Raw genomic sequence first — 18,850 nt, 5'->3', positions numbered from 1 at the left:
CTTCTAATATGTACAACAGTGGTGATTGCCACAGGGAGGAAATGTGGACCCTTGGAGCCAGGATCCAAAAAGAGGCGGGAAAATCGGGCCCCATGGGTATGTTGGATAAGGATTATGAAACATGGAATTCATATGAAGAAAGATTCCAATTGTTTTTAATATCTAAAAGACACTGGAGGACCTAAAGGTCACAACATTTCTCAGTTCAATTGCCCGTAAAACCTTTCTGCTGTACAGAATCTTGTTCACCCAGCAAAACCAGGAGACAAGTTGTTTGGTGAATTAATGATAATTTAGAGGGACGTTTCTCTCCTGAACCAATATTGAGTGCAGAAAGGTCTGATTCTACTGCCGTAGTCAGGAAGAAAGTGAAACCATTTTACAGTTTTTGCATCTTTCAGAAGATTAGCTCGATATTGTGAATTTGGTGGAACACTTGATGATATTCTTCGAGACAGGCTGATTTGTGGATTGTGCAGTGAAACTGTTCAGAGGAAGCTGCTTACTATGAGTGATTTGACTCTGAAAGCTGTTGTGGAATATGTCACATCTATGGAGCTTGCACGGAGAAAAGCTTTGTAGATAGGGGCTGGAGCGAAGATCCATAAAATCAATGCCTCAGGGAACAGGGCTGCAAAGGTGCAACTTGTCTCCATTGTACACAGGCTGGACACAGCGGGGGAATGCTGGAGTTAATCATGCAAGAACTGGGGTAAGAAGGGCCACATTGCCAAGGTGTGTTGGACTCAGAAAATCTATGCAGAACGATACAAGTACACAATCTAGTTGTGTCTACAAATTAGTGGATGAAGCTCATGACCATTCAAAAGACAGAAAAACTGAGCTACTGCAAGAGCTTAAACTAGGCGTCTTGTCAATGTAGGGCAATCAAGAATGTTTTTAGGCATATCCAAAAATTGAAGGTCACAAAATTAAAATGGAAGTGGATACAGGCACAACAGTATCACTAATACTGGAGACAATTTATCATCATACGCTGAGGAATCTGCCTTTAAGACCACAAAATGTGATCTGAAGAATGTACACTGAAAAGGTTGTACCATTAAAATAATGCACTCTGGTGAAAGTAGAACAAAATGGGCAGGCAGCAAAATTTCCTCTTCATGTTGTGCATGGAAATGTTCCTGTTCTATTGGGCAGAGCATAGAGGGCTAAGATTAGGTTTTTGTCTATGAAACAGTCAATCAATTAGTGGATTAAAAGAGCAACTTGCAACAACTCCCGAAGAAGTATGAGAAGGCTCTATGACTGGAGTTGAGCTACACCTAAAAATCTAGCCAGACAGCACACCAAAATGTCTCAAAGCTAGAACTGTACCATATGCAATTAAGCCTAAAGTTAAAGAAGAACTAGAAAGATTAGCAAGGACTGGAGTCATTGAATCTATTGCTACAAGTAAATGGGCGACACCAATCATTCCTGGATTAAAACGGGATGGCTCAGTGAAAATTTGTGGAGATTTAAAAAATACTATTAACCTAGTTTTGTACCTAGATTATTATCCACTGCTGCTGATTGAAGACCTGTTTGCTGGATTTTCTGGAGGACAGAAATTCAGTAAATTTATCTTTCACAGGCATATCTGCAGATGAATGTGGCTGCCATATCACAGCTGCTACTCATCATCTTAACACACAAAGATCTGTTTCATTACTGAAGACTTCCTTCTGTGGGTAAGCACAGAATGTAGGCACCTCCATACCTTTTCTCTTGTGGCAACAAAGAAATATAACAAAACTATTTGCATATTTTAATACACAATTTGAAACCTAAGTCTAGGAATGAAGAAGATCTGCAGAACAAATTCCCAAAACAAAACATCTCTATCAGTATTATTTTTTCTTTCAAAGGCAATTAACCATTAACTCACCAAGGGTCCTTCAAGAGCATCTTTCAAACCTCATGATCTCTGCTGCCAAGAAGGACAAGGGAAGCAGGTTAATGGAAACTTATCATGATTTAATGGAAATGAAATAGAGTCCCACGTCGAGCACGTTTAGCCGGGTGTTACCCAACGCTGGCAGTGCTAAGAATGACCTGGCTAGTAAAGAGGACTCTGCTTCATTTCTGGGTAGGCGAGGAAGGCCCCGCTGAGGCCGCACTGAGTTTATTTATAAATGTTGACCCATCTCTAGACACCCCGATGCAGCCTCCGCACTCTCCCAATGCCCCAACTCACCAATAATGGCGTCATTGAGCCCCTTGCACCCCACCACATAAGGGCAGGACACGAATAGCCCAACCCCCAGCATGGACATAATCCACCTGGGAACCTTGGCAGTGGCAGCTTGGCACCCTGGCAGCCTCTGCCAGCCTGGAAATGCCAGCTGAACACCCTGGCAGTGCCATGGTGGCACTCACATGGCAATGCCAGGGTGCCAGGCTGGCAGTGCCAAGGTGTCCAGGTGGCTTCAGCAGTGCTAAGGTACCACCCTGCCCTGAGGCCAAACACCAGGGGCTCCCTGATCATCTAAGAAACCTCCCAAGTGGCATTACACCTGGCCCACGCTTGTGGAGACCAGTGCTAAATGGTGCCCGGAGGGGGTCCCTGAGGCAAAGTCATTCAATCCTGGGCACTGGGTAGATCCGGCATAGACATATTCAAGTAAGCCTATGCTCACTTGAATATGGGCGGGATCCAGATCGGGACAGCTTGCGAGACCCTGTTAGATTTCATGAGACATAACAAGCTGGGAAAATTTCGTGAGAGGCCTCTCGCGGGATTTACTGGCCACATCTCATCCCGAGTCGGGCGCAGTGCGGCTGTTTATCGCGCCCATTAATTGTATCTGCCCCCCCACCAAAAAAGCCACACATCAGACAAATATAGAAATATGTTGCTGTTCCTTTATTATCACTCGTTCAACATCCTGGAACTCGCTTCCTAATAGCACAATGGAAGTACTGATGGCAGCTCAGCATCAATGTCTCAAGGGTAATTAGGGATGGCAATAAATGCCAGCCTGGCCAGCAATATCCACATGCTACAAATTAATCAATAAAATGTTGCTGCTTCTCATTCATCACTGTGGCATATTTTACTGAAATTTCCCAACAAAGGTTTGCAGAAATTCTCCACTGTCAGATCAATGCAGAAAGAGGAACTTCTCTGGTTCCTTTGATGTAATAGAACGTCCCTCGGTGCTTTGTAGGAGCTTGGTCAACGAGGTGGGTGTAAGGAGTATCCTAAAGGAAGAAAGCGATGCAGAGAGATGAAGAAGCTTAAGGAGGGTATTCAAGAGCTTGGGCCTAGGCAACTTGAGTCATGTTCAGCAGTGGCGTAGCAGTTAAAATTGGGGGTGCACTGCTGAGAATTGGAGGAGCACTGATATCTCAGAAGGTTTGGGCAGCACGGTAGCACAGTGGTTAGCACAGTTGCTTAACAGCTCCAGGGTCCCAGAATCGATTCCCGGCTTGAGTCACTGTCTGCACGTTCTCCCCTTGTGTGCGTGGGTTTCCTCCGGGTGCTCCAGTTTCCTCCCACAGTCCAAAGATGTGCTGGTTAGGTGGATTGGCCATGATAAATTGCCCTTAGTGTCCAAAAAGGTTAAGTGAGGTTATGGGGATAGGGGTGGAGGTGTAGGCTTTGGTAGGGTGCGCTTTCCAAGGGCCGGTGCAGACTCGATGGGCCGAATGGCTTCCTTCAGCACTGTAAATTCTATGATCTATGATCTATGAAGGTTGTGGGCTGGACAGGAATACAGAGGTAGGTTAGGGCCAAGACCATGGAGGGATTTGAAAACTGGATGAGAATTATAAAATCAAGATGTTGCTTAACCAGTAAACAGTGTCGGCCATTGAGCAGAGGAGTGATAGGAGAATGGAACTTGCTGAGAATGAAGACATGGCCAGCAGGAGTTTTAGATGACCTCAAGTTTTTGAGAGAGTAGACTACAGAAGAGCAGCCAGATGTGCTTTGGAATTGTCGGGTCTCGAGGTAATGAAAGTCTGAATGAGGAGATAAGCTGCGACAGGGCAAAGTTGGACAGTGTCACAGTGGTGGAAGTAGGTGGTCTTAGTGATGTTATGAAGATGAGGTCAGTAGCTCATTTTGGGGTCAAATGTGACAACACGGTTGAGAACAGACTGACTTAAAATCAAACTGGTACCAGAGAGCACAATGGAGCCTGTAGTTAGGGAGAAGATATTTGAACAGAGGCTGGAAAATGGCATCAGTCCTCCCAATGTTTAATTGGAAGAAATTTTTACTCGTCTACTTCTAGACTACATCGGGGGAGCAAGTCTGATAATTTAGTAACAATGGATGAGTCAAGAGAAGTGGCGATGAGGTTAAGCTGGGTGTTGTCAGTGTAAAGTAACACTCTGCCTTTGGATGACGTCGCCAAAGCAGCAGCCTGAAGATGAGAAATAAGAGGAGACCGAGGGTGGATTTTGGAGGGCCTAGGGGTAACAGTGCAGGAGCAGCAAGAGAAACTATTCAAGTGATTCTCTGACTATACTTAGATAGCTAAGAAGGGAATCACGTGGGAGCAGTTCCCCCAACTTGATGACAGTGGAGAGGTGTTGAAGGATGATGGTGTGGCTGACTGTCAAAGGCTGCAGAGACGTTGACAGGATGAGGAGGGAAATTTTACCTTAGTCACAGTAGCGTGGGATATTTGTGCCTTTGTCAGAAGCTGTTTTGGACTGGGGTTATAGGCTGGCATGATGTGGGAGATGTCCATCAGCTCTCTACAATTTTAATGTGGAACCAGCAGGGAACCATTTTACACAAGGTCAGTAAAATAAACTTGAGACATGCCTGTTGGGTGGCAGCGTCCAGGGCTCTCTTTAATTATTGTTATTTTGGCTGCTGCAAGGTAATTCTGACTAGACATCTTTCAAAAAAAAAGTGAAATCATGGGGGTGGTTTTCAGCCTGCGTTCAGTGTCAGAGAGAATGGTGAAGTGGGCGGAAAATCCAGACAGAATCAAGAATTTAAATTGTCATGAGGTTCACCCCACAAATGGCAAGAACCTCATTTTAAAGGAGTTCAATAAATTTTAATATCATTTGCCAGCTGCCCACCTTGTGAGCCCCACCTCACTCAATATTCAAAGCTCCTTAATGTAATGTCGCGTTGCCAATGTTTACAATGGGTTTGAAAGATTAAATTCAGTCGAGGGGATCATTCTGTTGGCGTACGGTAAGTATAGCCCCCGGGGAGAAGAGGGCATTGCCCTGGCACTGTCCCGGCACTTATCCCTGGCATTGTGCCACCTTGGCAGTGCTAGCCTTTGCCAGTGGGCAGTGCTGGGCCGGGCCCGCGTAGGAGCCCCGTGGGGGTGGGGGGCTGGAGGTTTCCTGCTATATGTGATGGGAGGGAGAGCCAGCAGTGAGGGGGAACTTGCAGGCATGGGGTTGACTGGGTAGTGAGAGGTAGATGCTGGCAGAGTGGTGATGGATCAGCCCCGATGATTGTCTGGGGGAAAGCGGAGCCCCAGATACCTCTGTGGTGGTGGGGGCAAGCGTGGGGGGTGATGTAGGTCCACTTCAATGCTAATCGGGGCACTCTGATGCACAATCAATACTCTTGAGACCATGAGGAGTCATATCGATTCAGCTTTAATCAGATAGAACTGTACCCAGCAGCGATGATACAGAAATGAAGGCTGCTGGGACGACACCGGCTCTTATACCCCGCCTCTCAGGGCGGGGCTATGTACATTACCCAATGGTAGACCCCGCGGTCTGGCCAATGGTCATTCCTCTCTCAGGTACTGCAATACCTGGAATTACCACATTCACCCCCTGTTAAAAAAGAGCCAGCGGGGTGATGGCCAGTGTTACTGTCGCCTTTTCATGGTAGGACCAGGTATTGCAGGTACCATGCTGTCGTGGGTAACGGAGAAAGTTCTTGTGTCATTTATTTTCTTCATGGTGCTGCAATCAGACGATCGGGTGGCCTGGTCGTCCTACTGGAGCGTCTAAGTTTCGGTGGCGATCCTGGTGAGGGCCCCGGCAGTTGTGACTCCGGGAACGTGGTGTCTTCCTCCCAGGCAGTTTTGTCACCCCTAGGCGGCGCTGCAGGGTCGAAAAATGGGCAGGAGGAAGGGGCGCCTGTAGGGGGCGTCGGTGCCTGCTCGGCTCTGGGTCGGGGTTCTGGCGGCAGTACTGACCCTCCGGTCAGGTGCAGTGGGGGGGGGGGGGGGTGCAGTGGCTCGGGTGTGCGTGGGGCTCCGGCGGGCGCCAGGTCCCGAAGGGAGACCGTATCTTGCCGTCCGTTGGGGAACGCTACGTAGGCGTACTGGGGGTTGGCATGCAGCAGGTGGACGTTCTCGACCAGCGGATCCGACTTTTGCGCCCTCGCATGTTTCCGCAGCAGGACGGTTCCGGGAGTCGCTAGCCAGGTTGGGAGCGAGGTCCCCGAGGAGGACTTCCTGGGGAAAACAAGGAGACGTTCATGAGGTGTCTGGTTCGTGGTAGTACATAGCAGTGACCGAATGGAGTGAAGGGCCACTGGGAGGACATCTTGCCAGCGGGAGACTGGGAGATTCCTGGACCGAAGGGCCAGCAGGACGGTCTTCCAGACCATTCCGTTCTCCCTTTCTACCTGCCCGTTTCCCCGGGGGTTGTAGCTGGTCGTCCTGCTCGAGGCGATGCCTTTGCTCAGCAGGAACTGGTGCAGCTCATCGCTCATAAAGGAGGCTGGCTTTCCCCTATCACTGTGGATGTATGCGGGGAAACCGAACAGTGTAAAAATACTTTGGAGGGCCTTGATGACGGTGGTTGTGGTCACGTCTGGGCAGGGGATAGCGAATGGGAACCGGGAGTACTCGTCAATCACGTTAAGGAAGTACGTGTTGCGGTCAGTGGAGGGGAGGGGGCCTTTGAAGTCCATGCTGAGGCATTCAATTGGACGGGAAGCCTTTATCAGATGCTCCCTCTCTGGTCAGTAGAAATGCGGATGATTCAGGCAGATTCCGCGCAGATTCGGCAGTCCCTGGTGACTGTCCTGACCTCCTCTATGGAGTAAGGCAGGATTCGGGACTTAACGAAATGGAAGAACCGGGTTACTCCTGGGTGGCAAAGGTCCTCGTGGAGGGCTCAGAGGCGGTCCACTTGTGCGGTGGCACAAGTGCCGCGGGACAGGGCATCAGGAGGCTCGTTCAGCTTCCCGGGACGGTACAAGATCTCGTAATTGTAGGTGGAGAGTTCGATCCTCCACCACAAGATCTTGTCGCTTTTTTATCTTGCCCCGCTGTGCATTATCGAACATGAAGGCCACCGACCATTGGTCCGTGAGGAGGGTGAATCTCCTGCCGGCCAGGTAATGCCTCCAGTGCCGCACAACTTCTACTATGGCCTGGGCCTCCTTTTCGACCGAGGAGTGGCGAATTTCGGAGGCATGGAGAGTGCGGGAGAAGAAAGCCACGGGCCTGCCCGCTTGGTTGAGGGTGGCGGCCAGGGCTATGTCGGACGCGTCGCTCTCGACCTGGAAGGGGAGGGACTCATCGATGGCGCACATCGTGGCTTTTGCGATGTCCGCTTTGATGCGGCAGAAGGCTGGCGGGCCTCCGTCGACAGGGGGAAGGTTGTGGATTGGATCAGGGGTCGAGCCTTGTCGGCGTAATTAGGGACCCATTGTGCATAGTAGCTAAAGAAGCCGAGGCATCGCTTTAGGGCCTTGGGGCAGTGAGAGATGGGGAACTCAATGAGGGGGCGCATGCATTCGGGTCCGGGGCCTATGACTCCATTTCGCACTACGTAGCCCAGGATGGCTAGACGGTCGGTGCTAAACACGCACTTCTCCTTATTGTAGGTCAGATTTAGGAGGTGCGCTGTCTGGAGAAATTTACGGAGGTTGGTGTCATGGTCCTGCTGGTCATGGCCGCAGATGGTGACGTTGTCAAGATACGGGAACGTTACGTGTAAGCCGTACCGGTCAACCATTCGGTCCATCTCACGCTGGAAGACCGAGACCCCGTTTGTGACACCGAAGGGACCCCTTAAAAAGTGGTAGAGCCGGCCATCTGCTTCGAAGGCAGTGTATTGGCGGTCGCTATTACGGAGGGGTAGCTGGTGGTAGGCAGACTTGAGATCCACCGTGGAGAAGACCTTGTATTGCGCAATCCTGTTTACCAGGTCGGCAATACGGGGGAGAGGGTACGCGTCCAGTTGCGTAAACCGGTTGATGGTCTGGCTATAGTCGATGACCATCCTATGTTTCTCCCCGGTCTTTACTACCACTACTTGAGCCCTCCAGGGGCTGTTGCTCGCTTCGATGACCCCTTCCTTCAGCAGCCTTTGGACCTCGGACTTGATGAAGGTCCGGTCCTGGGCGCTGTACCACCTGCTGCTGGTGGCAATGGGTTTGCAATCCGGAGTGAGGTTCGCAAACAGGGAAGGCGGGTTGACCTTAAGGGTCGTGAGGCCGCAAACAGTAAGGGGGGGTATAGGGCCGCCAAATTTAAAAGTAAGGCTTTGTAGGTGGCACTGGAAATCCAGTCCCAGAAAGGTGGCTGCGCAGAGAATCGGCAGCACGTATACGCGGAAATTGCGTAATTCCCTGCCTTGGACGGTGAGGTTCGCGAGGCAGAACCCTTTTATCTGCACCGCGTGTGACACGGAGGCCAGGGAGATCCTTTGTTGGATGGGATAGGTGACCAGAGAACAGCGCTTTACCGTGTCGGGGTGGACGAATCTCCCCGTGCTGCCGGAGTCGATGAGGCACGATGTCACGTGGCCGTTGATGGCGATCTTCGTGGTGGCCTTCGCTAGCGTTCGGGGCCGACTCTGATCCAGGGTAATGGAGGCCAGCTGCAGCAAGGAGTTTAGATCGGGCAGCGCGTCGTCAGCCGTGTTGGGGGCTTGAGGCCCCATCCAAGATGGCGCCGGCCATGGATCGCACATGGAATCCGGGGACTCCGAAGATGGCGGCGGGGAAGAACAAAATGGCGGCAGGGAGGGAAAAATGGCGGCGCACACAGCTCCAGCGTGGCGGAGGCCAGTTGCAGCAAGGGGTTTTGGAAGGGCAACGCGTAGCCAGCCGTGCTGGGGGCTTGAGGCCCCTTCCAAGATGGCGCCGGCCATGGATCGCACATGGAGTTCGGGGACGGAGACTCCGACGATTGGACCGGCGAGGGACAAAATGGCTGCGCGCCCTCCTCCAGCATGGTTGCCGGGGGGAAGAATGGCCACGGCTGCGATGCTGCCTGGAGGGACAAAGGCTGCGGTGCGCGTTGGGCCGGCAGGGCTGGGAAAAAGAAGTACGGTGGGCCTTGGACGGTCGGGACTTGAAGAAACGGCTGTGGTTGCACAGCGGGTGGCTGGAAGAACGGCTGTGGGTACTCGTTGGATACCGCGGCCACCGCGCGGGCTAGGCAGACATAGTGGCCTTTCTTGCCGCACCCTTTGCAGGTGACGGTGCGGGCCGGGCAGCGCGCGTGCCGGTGATTCGCCTGGCCGCAGAAGAACCAGCGTTGGCCGGCGGCGGTAGCGGGGCGCCTTGCCGCGCAGGCCTGCGGAGTTAGCGGGTAAGTCTGGGGGTTAAGCGGGTAAGTCTGGGGGGCTGCCGCGGCGGGGTGCCACGCAGCCCAGGGGGGGCGCGGTGCACATGGTGGCGTATGCAAGGGCGTTCTTGTACGCCACATCCATGGACCCTGCCAGGGCCCGGGCCTCGGTGAGGCCCAGCGTGTCCATTTCGAGCAGCCTTCGGCGAATGTCGGGGGAAACCATACCTGCCACGAAAGCGTCTCGAATTAAAAGTTCGGTGTGCTCGTTCCCCGTCACCGTTGGGCAGCCGCAGTTTTGGCCCAGCACTATCATTGCCCGGTAGAAGTCTTTGAGTGTCTCATCTGGGCTCTGCCGTCTCGTTGCCAGCAGGTGACGGGCGTAGACCTGGTTCAGTGGACGAATGTAATGTCCTTCCAGCAGTTCCATGGCTTTATCATAGTTCGCTGCCCCTTCGATCAGGGGGTAGATCGCCGGGCTGACCCGCGAGCGTAGGAGGTGTATCTTCTGCCTTTCCGTGGGGGTGTCGGCAGCCGTATCGAGGTAGCTCTGAAAACATGCCAGCCAATGCTTAAAAATCGCGGCGGAGTTTTCTGCGTGAGGGCTGAGCTGAAGGCACGCCGGCTTGATGCGGAGATCCATCCTTCAAAGTACTTATCTGATTAAATTGTTGCACAATCAACACTCTTGAGACCACGAGGAGTCATATCGATTCAGCTTTAATCAGATAGAACTGTACCCAGCAGCGATGATACAGAAGTGAAGGCTGCTGGGACGGCACCAGCTCTTATACCCCGCCTCTCAGGGCGGGGCTATGCACATTACCCAATGGTAGACCCCGCGGTCTAGCCAATGGTCATTCCTCTCTCAGGTACTGCAATACCTGGTATTACCACACGCTCTTTAAAGATGGCGTCCCAATCTCTGTGGAGCTGGCTTGTCAGCTGTATCAAAACCCGCCCCACCACAGTAAGGGTGTAAACCCCACCCACTTTTTTTCTCAGAGTGGTTCAAAATCTGGAGGGAAAACCGGTGCAGCTGGAGAGCTGCACACCGGTTTTCAGTCTGAGGCTGGCACTTTGAAAAATACAATAAGATTCTGCCCAACAGTTCGGATTAAAACTGAGCAATATCATGCTGCAGGCAGATTTTCACTTTTGCACTTTTGAGGAATCAACGAGCAGAAGGAGGATCGTTGGATGAGGAGGATTATGCAGTCATAATGGAGCTCATTATTTTAAATCACTGGAAAGTCAGGCAGGCTCCATTATGTCTATGATTTTCCTGCCTTCCTGTCTCTGTGATCTGCCCCAATGATTAAACATAGAAAAGGAAAAACCTGTCCCAGAGTGTGGTGATGATCTCTTGCTAAAGACAGTCACCTATTGTATATTCCAAAAGTGACAGTTGAGCCTGAGAAATGTACATGATATTTTAAGGGAGCAAGAGGATTAATATACGTGCCTTGTGTACAAGAGCACCGTAAAAGGCTCTCTGACCACAATGATTTAATAAAATGCATATTTTGACTGATACAGTACCCATATTAGGTATTCCTTTATTATCACACTTTCCCTTTAGGATGTATTTTTTGATGACCTTCTGAAGGAAATAGCTTTGTTCGAAATAAAGACCTTCATTTGTATAGTGCTTTTCATGACCACCGAATATCCCAAAGTGCTTTACAGCCAATGAAGTACTTTAGAAATGTGGATAATGCGGCAGTCGATTTTGTGCACAGAAAGCTCCCACAAACAGCAGCATGATAATGACCGATGTGATGCCAAATTTAGGAAGAAGTACTGACCAGGATACCTTGGATAATTCTCCTGGTCTGCTTTCAAATAGTATCCTGGGACCTTTTAGTTAAAAGTAGGTTTTGCATGAATTATTTTCCAGTTGTGTTCAATGGATTGAGGCCGAGTACACGATTGCAACTCCCGTGTGTTGTGATCCTCTGCCCACTTCATGTCAGGTTTCCGTTCAACACATTATGACATTTGTTTACAGTGTATTCTTCTCAGGTGTATAAACGTATTTGACAAGTTAATGTCATGGGTAAGACTGTGAATGTTTACAGACACAGATGAGTGATAGAGCTTGTCATATCCTTGTCTGCTGTGATCGGAGATGATAGAAATCAATGTCTTCACCACAATGAGCTCCAGGCGCTCCATATCTATCATATTCAACTAGATCATAATTGCATTGGAAAAAAATCATACCGTACACACATAATCTGATATAAATATCTGTGGTTTTAGTACATGTCAAAACATATAAGCATAACCTGCACCACTTCCGCTGACAGGTTCAATAGTAGGTGCAGAGGTTGCCTTGAATAGTATTATTTAGCTGATTGAGTTATGACAGCTGCAACCCGAGAAGGAAGTGAGCCAGGATAAAATAGCCTCGACCATAGACAAATGATGATAAAGCGATCACTTTAAAGAACAATCTCCATAATATTTCATGCTCACTCTGCAGTGTAAAGTCAGCCATGTCTCGAGGCTAACTGCTCTATCAATTGGTTTGATTCACTGCTGCAGCTACTCTTGGTCATAATATTTCAAATAAATGGCACAATGGATTGTAGTAATATCTGCATCAATATTAACCCTGAAAGAACTAATGGCTGTATATTCTTTATGAATTGACAGTGCATTTCTACTGCAGTTGAAGTATTTCTACTTTTCCTTCACTGGATTAAATAATAAAACAGATTCAACTTTAGCCAAGATAGTTTCAATGATACATGGAACACCATCTTGTCTAATTTCTGAGATTGCTCTTCTAGCACATCTAAGGAAATGCAGTCACAAGATTAAAGAATAACACGCTGTTTTGAATAAGGTTCCTCCTATGTGTTTTTCTTTTCCTCTATCACCATGAATAAAAAGCCACATTGCTAATTTATTTCCAAAGAAACTCCAATTCTATATTGTATAAATGTGTTTGTTACTTGGTTATGCTTTCCTTTCACTTTCCTGACCCATGAATTGCACAGATTTTAGGTTGGATTTGTCTTTATTCAAGCTATAGCACAATTGCCATTGCCAAACTTCTACAATCTATTTTAACATGAGAAAACAGACCACAATCAGTAAGAATAAACAACAACACCTCCTCCACAATAGTCCTCAATTCCGGGGCCCCGCAAGGCTGCGTACTTAGCCCCCTACTATATTCCCTGTACACACGCAAAATTTGGTTCCAACTCCATCTACAAGTTTGCTGACAATACGACAATAGTGGGCCGGATCTCGATAACGATGAGTCAGAATACAGGAGGGAGATAGAGAACCTTGTGGAGTGGTGCAGCGACAACAATCTATCCTCAATGCCAGCAAAACTGAAGAGCTGGCCATTGACTTCAGGAAGCAAAGTACTGTACACACCCCTGTCAGCATCAATGGGGCCGAGGTGGAGATGGTTAGCAGTTGCAAATTCCTAGGGTACACATCTCCAAAAATCTGTCCTGCTCCACCCACGTCGACACTACCACCAAGAAAGCACAACAGCGCCTATACTTCCACAGGAAACTAAGGAAATTCGGCATGCCCACATTAACTCTTACCAACTTTTACAGATGCAGCATGGAAAGCATCCTATCTGACTGCACCATAGCCTGGTATGGCAACTGCTCGGCCCAAGATTGCAAGAAACTTCAGAGAGTCGTAAACACTGCCCAGTCCATCACACAAACCTGCCTCCCATCCATTGACTCCATCTACACCTCCTGCTGACGGGGGAAAGCGGGCAGCATAATCAAAGACCCCTTCCACCCGGCTTACTCACTCTTCCAACTTTTTCCATCGGGCAGGAGATACAAAAGTCTGAGAACACACACGAACAGATTCAAGAACAGCTTCTTCCCCGCTGTTACCAGACTAGTAAACGACCTTCTTATGGACTGACCTCATTAACACTACACCCCTACTTCACCCGATGCCGGTGTTTTTGTAGTTACATTGTATAGCTTGTGTTGCCCGATTATGTATTTTCTTTTATTTCCTTTTCTTTTCATGTACTTAATGATCTGTTGAGCTGCTCGTAGAAAACTATTTTTCACTGTACCTCGGTACACGTGACAATAAACAAAATCCAAATCCAAAACACCAAACCGAGCATTTAACAAGTGGAGGGTGAGTGTGGGATGGGGGCTGGGTAAGCTGGGGAATGAAATCGAAACAAAATTCACAGATGCTGGAAATCTGAAAATAAAAATAGAATATATTGGTTGTCAGCACCTGAAAGAGATCGACAGCCTAATATTACAGGTCGCAAATCTCCATTGGAATTGCACTTTCAACTAAAAATTAAACTTTATCTCAATAAAATGTTATTGTGACAATGCAATTAAAAGTAATTCAAACCGAAATAATCATGCAATGTAAGCCTACTTGTTACAATAATAAAGATTATTATTATATGATAGTGAAATAAAATTAAATTGTTGGCCTCATAAACATAAAATGAAGTGCGATATTGTTCCATGGTCCTAACGGTTTTGGAATAATATCACCGTCGCATTAAATCATTGAAAAACTTTAATTTTGAATCTCTATGATGTAGATCTTTAAATGCATACAACATTTCAATAAGACTGTTTCATTTCATAATTGTTAGATATCGAAGTATTTCTTGACTGTAGTTATCGTACTTCCATAGAATTTAGAATTACAATAAAATATTTCAGTATAATATTGAAATGAATAAAACCCTTATTTAATGACGTACATAGGAGCAAATGATAGTCCATCAACACAATATTTTCTTGCTAATTCAGACATACTTACAAACATGTGTAACCACAGTGTCACCACGAAAACTCACTTGCTTCCCAGAATGTGGGTAAGTTTCATTTTACCCAAAAAGGATTATGAGATCAGGGCACTTAACTGCAATTGAAGATTCTTGATTGATAAGTGGATTACGGATTATGGGGAGAAGGCAGGAGAATGGGGACGAGAAACATATCAGCCATGGTTGAATAGCAGAGCAGACTCGATCGGCCGAATGGCTTAATTCTTCTCCGACGTCTTATGGCCTTGTGGTCTAAAGCAATTTACTCAGTGATACATGAACATTGGCACAAACTGGTTGTGCTGGATGGTTAATCTGTATTGTAACTTTCTTTTTATATTTATGTTAGCATACTTTGTGAACAGTTTTCATGATATAAATCTGATCTCTCTTTGATTATATTTAATTGGTACCAGTTAAGAATAAAAATGTTTGAAAAAGACAGCTATTTTCTTCACTTACAGAATCCCATGCACACTTGGAGTAAACAATGTAACCCTAATCTGTGAAATACTGATATAGACCAAAGTACCTCTGAGCCACACATGATAATTCATAGCAGTCAATAATTCATAGTGAGCATTCAGATTTAATATTGATAATCGCAAATTTTGTTAACTTCATTGACAAAGTTTTTGGGTTTGAAAACTTGTTATAAGTTTTGTTTGTGCTACCAAATCTACACATATAGGGGGCGATTTTGAGCCCACGTTAGAGGACCGTGCGATCGCTGACGCCTGCAGAAAATCGGAAGTGAATCTCACTTCTTGATTTTCCACACCCCTCGTCGGTGACGTGACAAGGTCCATGCCAAAAAGGGTGAGAACCTCATTTTAATGTTTACAAATACATTTGAATGAAATTACACCCCGCCCCCCCCCCCCCCCCCCCCCCCCCCACCGAATATTCAAACCTCGCCGCCCACCGAATATTCAAACCTCGCCGACGTGATGTCACATCGCTGAGGTTAACAACTGTTATTTGAAGACTTGTATCTGTCAAGGGGATCTCTCCAGGGACTTAAAGGTAAGTACAGAACCCCCAGGGAGTTGTGGGGGATGGAGAGAATCATGCCCGGGCACCGCCCTGGCACTACCAGGAGCGGGCCCTCTGGGGAGCCACAAAGGGTGGGGGGAGGAGAGCACTGAGGCCATTGAGGGGGGAACTTGCAGGCACAGAGGTTGAACGGGCAGTGAGGGGGGGGGGAGGGCAGGTGGAGGGGGAAAATGCCAGGGATAATTCTGTGGTTGGGGAGAGGAAAAGTTGATCTTCAGTTGTGATTGGGGTGCCCTTTAAAGATGGCCTCTCAATCTCTGTGGAGCGGGTTTTGCCAGCTCGATCAGGCCCCACCCTGCTAGAGTCATGGTATAAACCATGCACACTTATCTTTACTCAGAGAGGATCAAGATCTGGAGTGAAAACTGATCTATGCAGCTTGACAGCGATGCACCAGTTTTCACTCTGAGGTTGACACTCTGAGAAAGTATGGTAAGATTCAGCTCATATTGTAATTCTGAAATCTGATAACCTCGGGATGTCCTACAGCCTGGGGGCCCAATTTGAAAACTTATGTTTTGAGCAGTGATCAGGAAACAAGTTAAATCTTCTAATTTCTTGTGATGTGATCTTCCCAAGTAGTTCACAAAATAAAGCACCACCAATACTGTCCAGAAACACAGAAATGTGCAAGGTGAAAATTGCTGAGTTGCAGTTTCTCAGATGACAAATGAAAATCATAAAATGGATCTTAGTGTAATATGAGGCCAGTTTCTCCCAGGAAGGCTTCACAAAACTGTAAGGGATAGAAATTCAGCATAGCACCCAGCCTAATGAGTTCACTGGAGAATAAACCGATACCTTTTATTGTCGCATTGTATAGCAACTGGCAGAGCTGGGTGATTTACTGGAGGATTAAATATGTTTCTTCAAATGTCAAATTGAGGTTATTGCATTATTAGTCAAATCACACATTAATTTTTAACTATTATTATATCAGATGCAGTATCAAATTTCCAAACTAAACAATATGAAGTATACTTGTTTTGTGTTATTTATTTTTATTCACGATCTCTTTGCATTATTGCAGTAGCTCCTCAGTGGATTAGTGTAAATATTTCATTCTAATAAATCTTAATCTACAAATATATCATTGCTCAGACTTTGTGAAGAACTGATTGAGATGCTCAGCTGCTTCCACTAATTGCAAATTGTATTGCAAAAATGATTGCATCTAAAGTGTTTAAGTAATGGATAAGTAAAGTTTTTCTTCAGAGAAATTTATGGCTAGGGGTTTATTGAGCTGTTTCCCTTGTGATATTTTGGGATTTATTTGGCTATTTTTCTATAGAAAGGAAATGGGGGAGAACAAAATAATCCAGTCATTCAGATGTTGGGGTTTTGAGCAAAGCGTATTCACAGAATTTCAAAATGAAACAGAGATGATGGGTGGTTAGAATGCTAATGAGCTACTGTTGATATTGTTTCCCCATAGACTGTAAATAATAAGCAATTTGTAGCCTGTCTTGGCAATCGATACAAACTTCACACCCATTTTTAGGAATCCCAGTTGTGATGAGGTGAACGGGGAACTGGTGCAACAAATCCCCAAATTATTCCCTGCCCCCGAACCACCCTAGATCTGCCTTACATTTGTTTGGCTAATTGAAACTCAAGGTATTAGTTCAAAGAGTACTGTTTTACTTGAAGTCATTGAAGATTTAGTTATATTTGTGAAATACAACACCTGAATAGCCATAGTGCTTTCAGAACATCTCAGGACAATGTTGACAGGCAAAGGGTGGAAGCTGGTTCTGTAAGGTTTCTGTCCTGTTCGTCCAGTGCCAGCCTTTCCTTAAAGCAATGGTGGGCATTTCCTGCTAACACTTATTAAAATTGGCATCACACAAAGGGGATATACTGGCAGGTTGATGACACCAACTGGCAGTTCCATCTTCCCACTATTGCTGCTTCCAGCATAACTTACGTAGTTTCGTGAAGGGCCCACCAGATTGTGAAAGAGTAGTCACCTCGTGCAACCTTTTCTATCCTTGCTTAAATCTTTTGTCAGACCTCCAGCATTGGTGTACACTGGCTGTACAATGTTGCTATTTCTACTCACCGCCTTCACCAAATGGCTGCCCCAGCTTTTCCTCTGCTTGCTTGGGTGGCAGGAAAATGTATTACATTTCCTGATTTGAAGCATTGTGTCATGGTATCATGGATTTCGGCTCATAATATTTAACTTTGGGTTTGTTCCATAGTTCTATGAATGAAATAGTACACATCAATGTAAATTTTAGATGAATCATCATATGTACATTATGTTATAATGGGGCCTCTCTACGTCTTTAATACTCTGTCTCTCATTCTCTTTCTCACGTACATAAGTCTCACAGGCATTTTGTACACCAGAGATTACTTATCAATCTATATCCATATATATACATATTATATACAAACATATATATATATAATGTAACTTGTTGAATCATATATGCAGTAGTTTTACACAGCAAAATGCATACTTTAATTTGGTTCTGAAAACGATCAGAAATATTTTTAAGAAGCAGAGTAGATACCACTTTAAATAATGTAGCTGTTAAGGTAACAGTAGTTCATATTTGTAAAATGGCAGTGACAGTTGTTACAATCTATACATATTGATTCTACCTAATAATAAACAATTTGATTCGTCTTCATCCACAGCCATTTCAATCATTGCCTCTGTTGCAGAGCTGCATGAGGATATTAGACATCTCTGGCAAGAGATCTCAAAATAAGAAATCCAGGTCTGATTAGGGTCCCAGTTCAGTGAATTGGACAAGACAGCAGCACAGTCAGGTTATTAACTCCCTCAGAAAATACTCTGCCTTCTCCCTAGGGCAAGCCTGAATATTCTGATATGGATCGATAAGCAATCTCCGGTACGTACAAAATGCCTACGAGACTCATTTGTCTCCACACACTCTACTTTGGCCGATAAAGCTCCTGCCCTGCATCTTATCCCTCTTCTTTTAAATAATGACCCAGAATGCAGGAAGAACTCACCAAATCTATTTCATCACACTCATGGCACATTTGTAAGTGAGGTTAATGCCCACCTCTCTACTTTTAAAAATTAATATCCATCTTTTTTTCCTCCTTGAAATGTTTGTACTGTAAATTGCAGCCAGTGACTCACTCTGTCGATTGTTTCCTTAAAGCTGTTGTGACAAGATGTTTCATATCCCTGTTACTGGCACAACAGATAATTAAAAACAAAATCTTTATAGTAGTTTCTTTTTACACAGATATGCAATAGTACATTTTGATTTTGCTTGCCATAGCTTGGCCCAAAGTTTGGCTTTTATCGTATGACATATTACAATTAGAATAAAATATTCTGATAAGCTATTTGGTTGCCTCCCTAATTCAGTTGTAAAACATAATTTTCAGAGACTGTGTTCCCATGCAGGACCACACACTTCCTAGAAGCGTGTGTGTTGTGTTGGGATTTCAAGTACATGCTCCCCAAGATTTGCCATCCATTAAATCATGGAATTGGGATGGGAGCGAACTGGCATGTCAATTT

General features: G+C 46.3%; 1 long non-coding RNA gene across 1 annotated transcript in view; it reads left to right on the top strand.

Annotated features, from left to right (window-relative positions):
* LOC140430633 (uncharacterized) overlaps window positions 1–18,850 on the top strand; it is a 74,845-nt gene that overhangs the window by 29,285 nt on the left and 26,710 nt on the right. The gene's annotated exons all lie outside the window — the stretch shown is intronic.

This window comes from Scyliorhinus torazame, chromosome 10 (genome assembly GCF_047496885.1).
Source record: "Scyliorhinus torazame isolate Kashiwa2021f chromosome 10, sScyTor2.1, whole genome shotgun sequence".
In the NCBI taxonomy this organism is placed as follows: Eukaryota; Metazoa; Chordata; class Chondrichthyes; order Carcharhiniformes; family Scyliorhinidae; genus Scyliorhinus; species Scyliorhinus torazame.
Note: the sequence above shows the minus strand (reverse complement) of the source record. Positions and strands in the feature narration are given on the sequence as shown.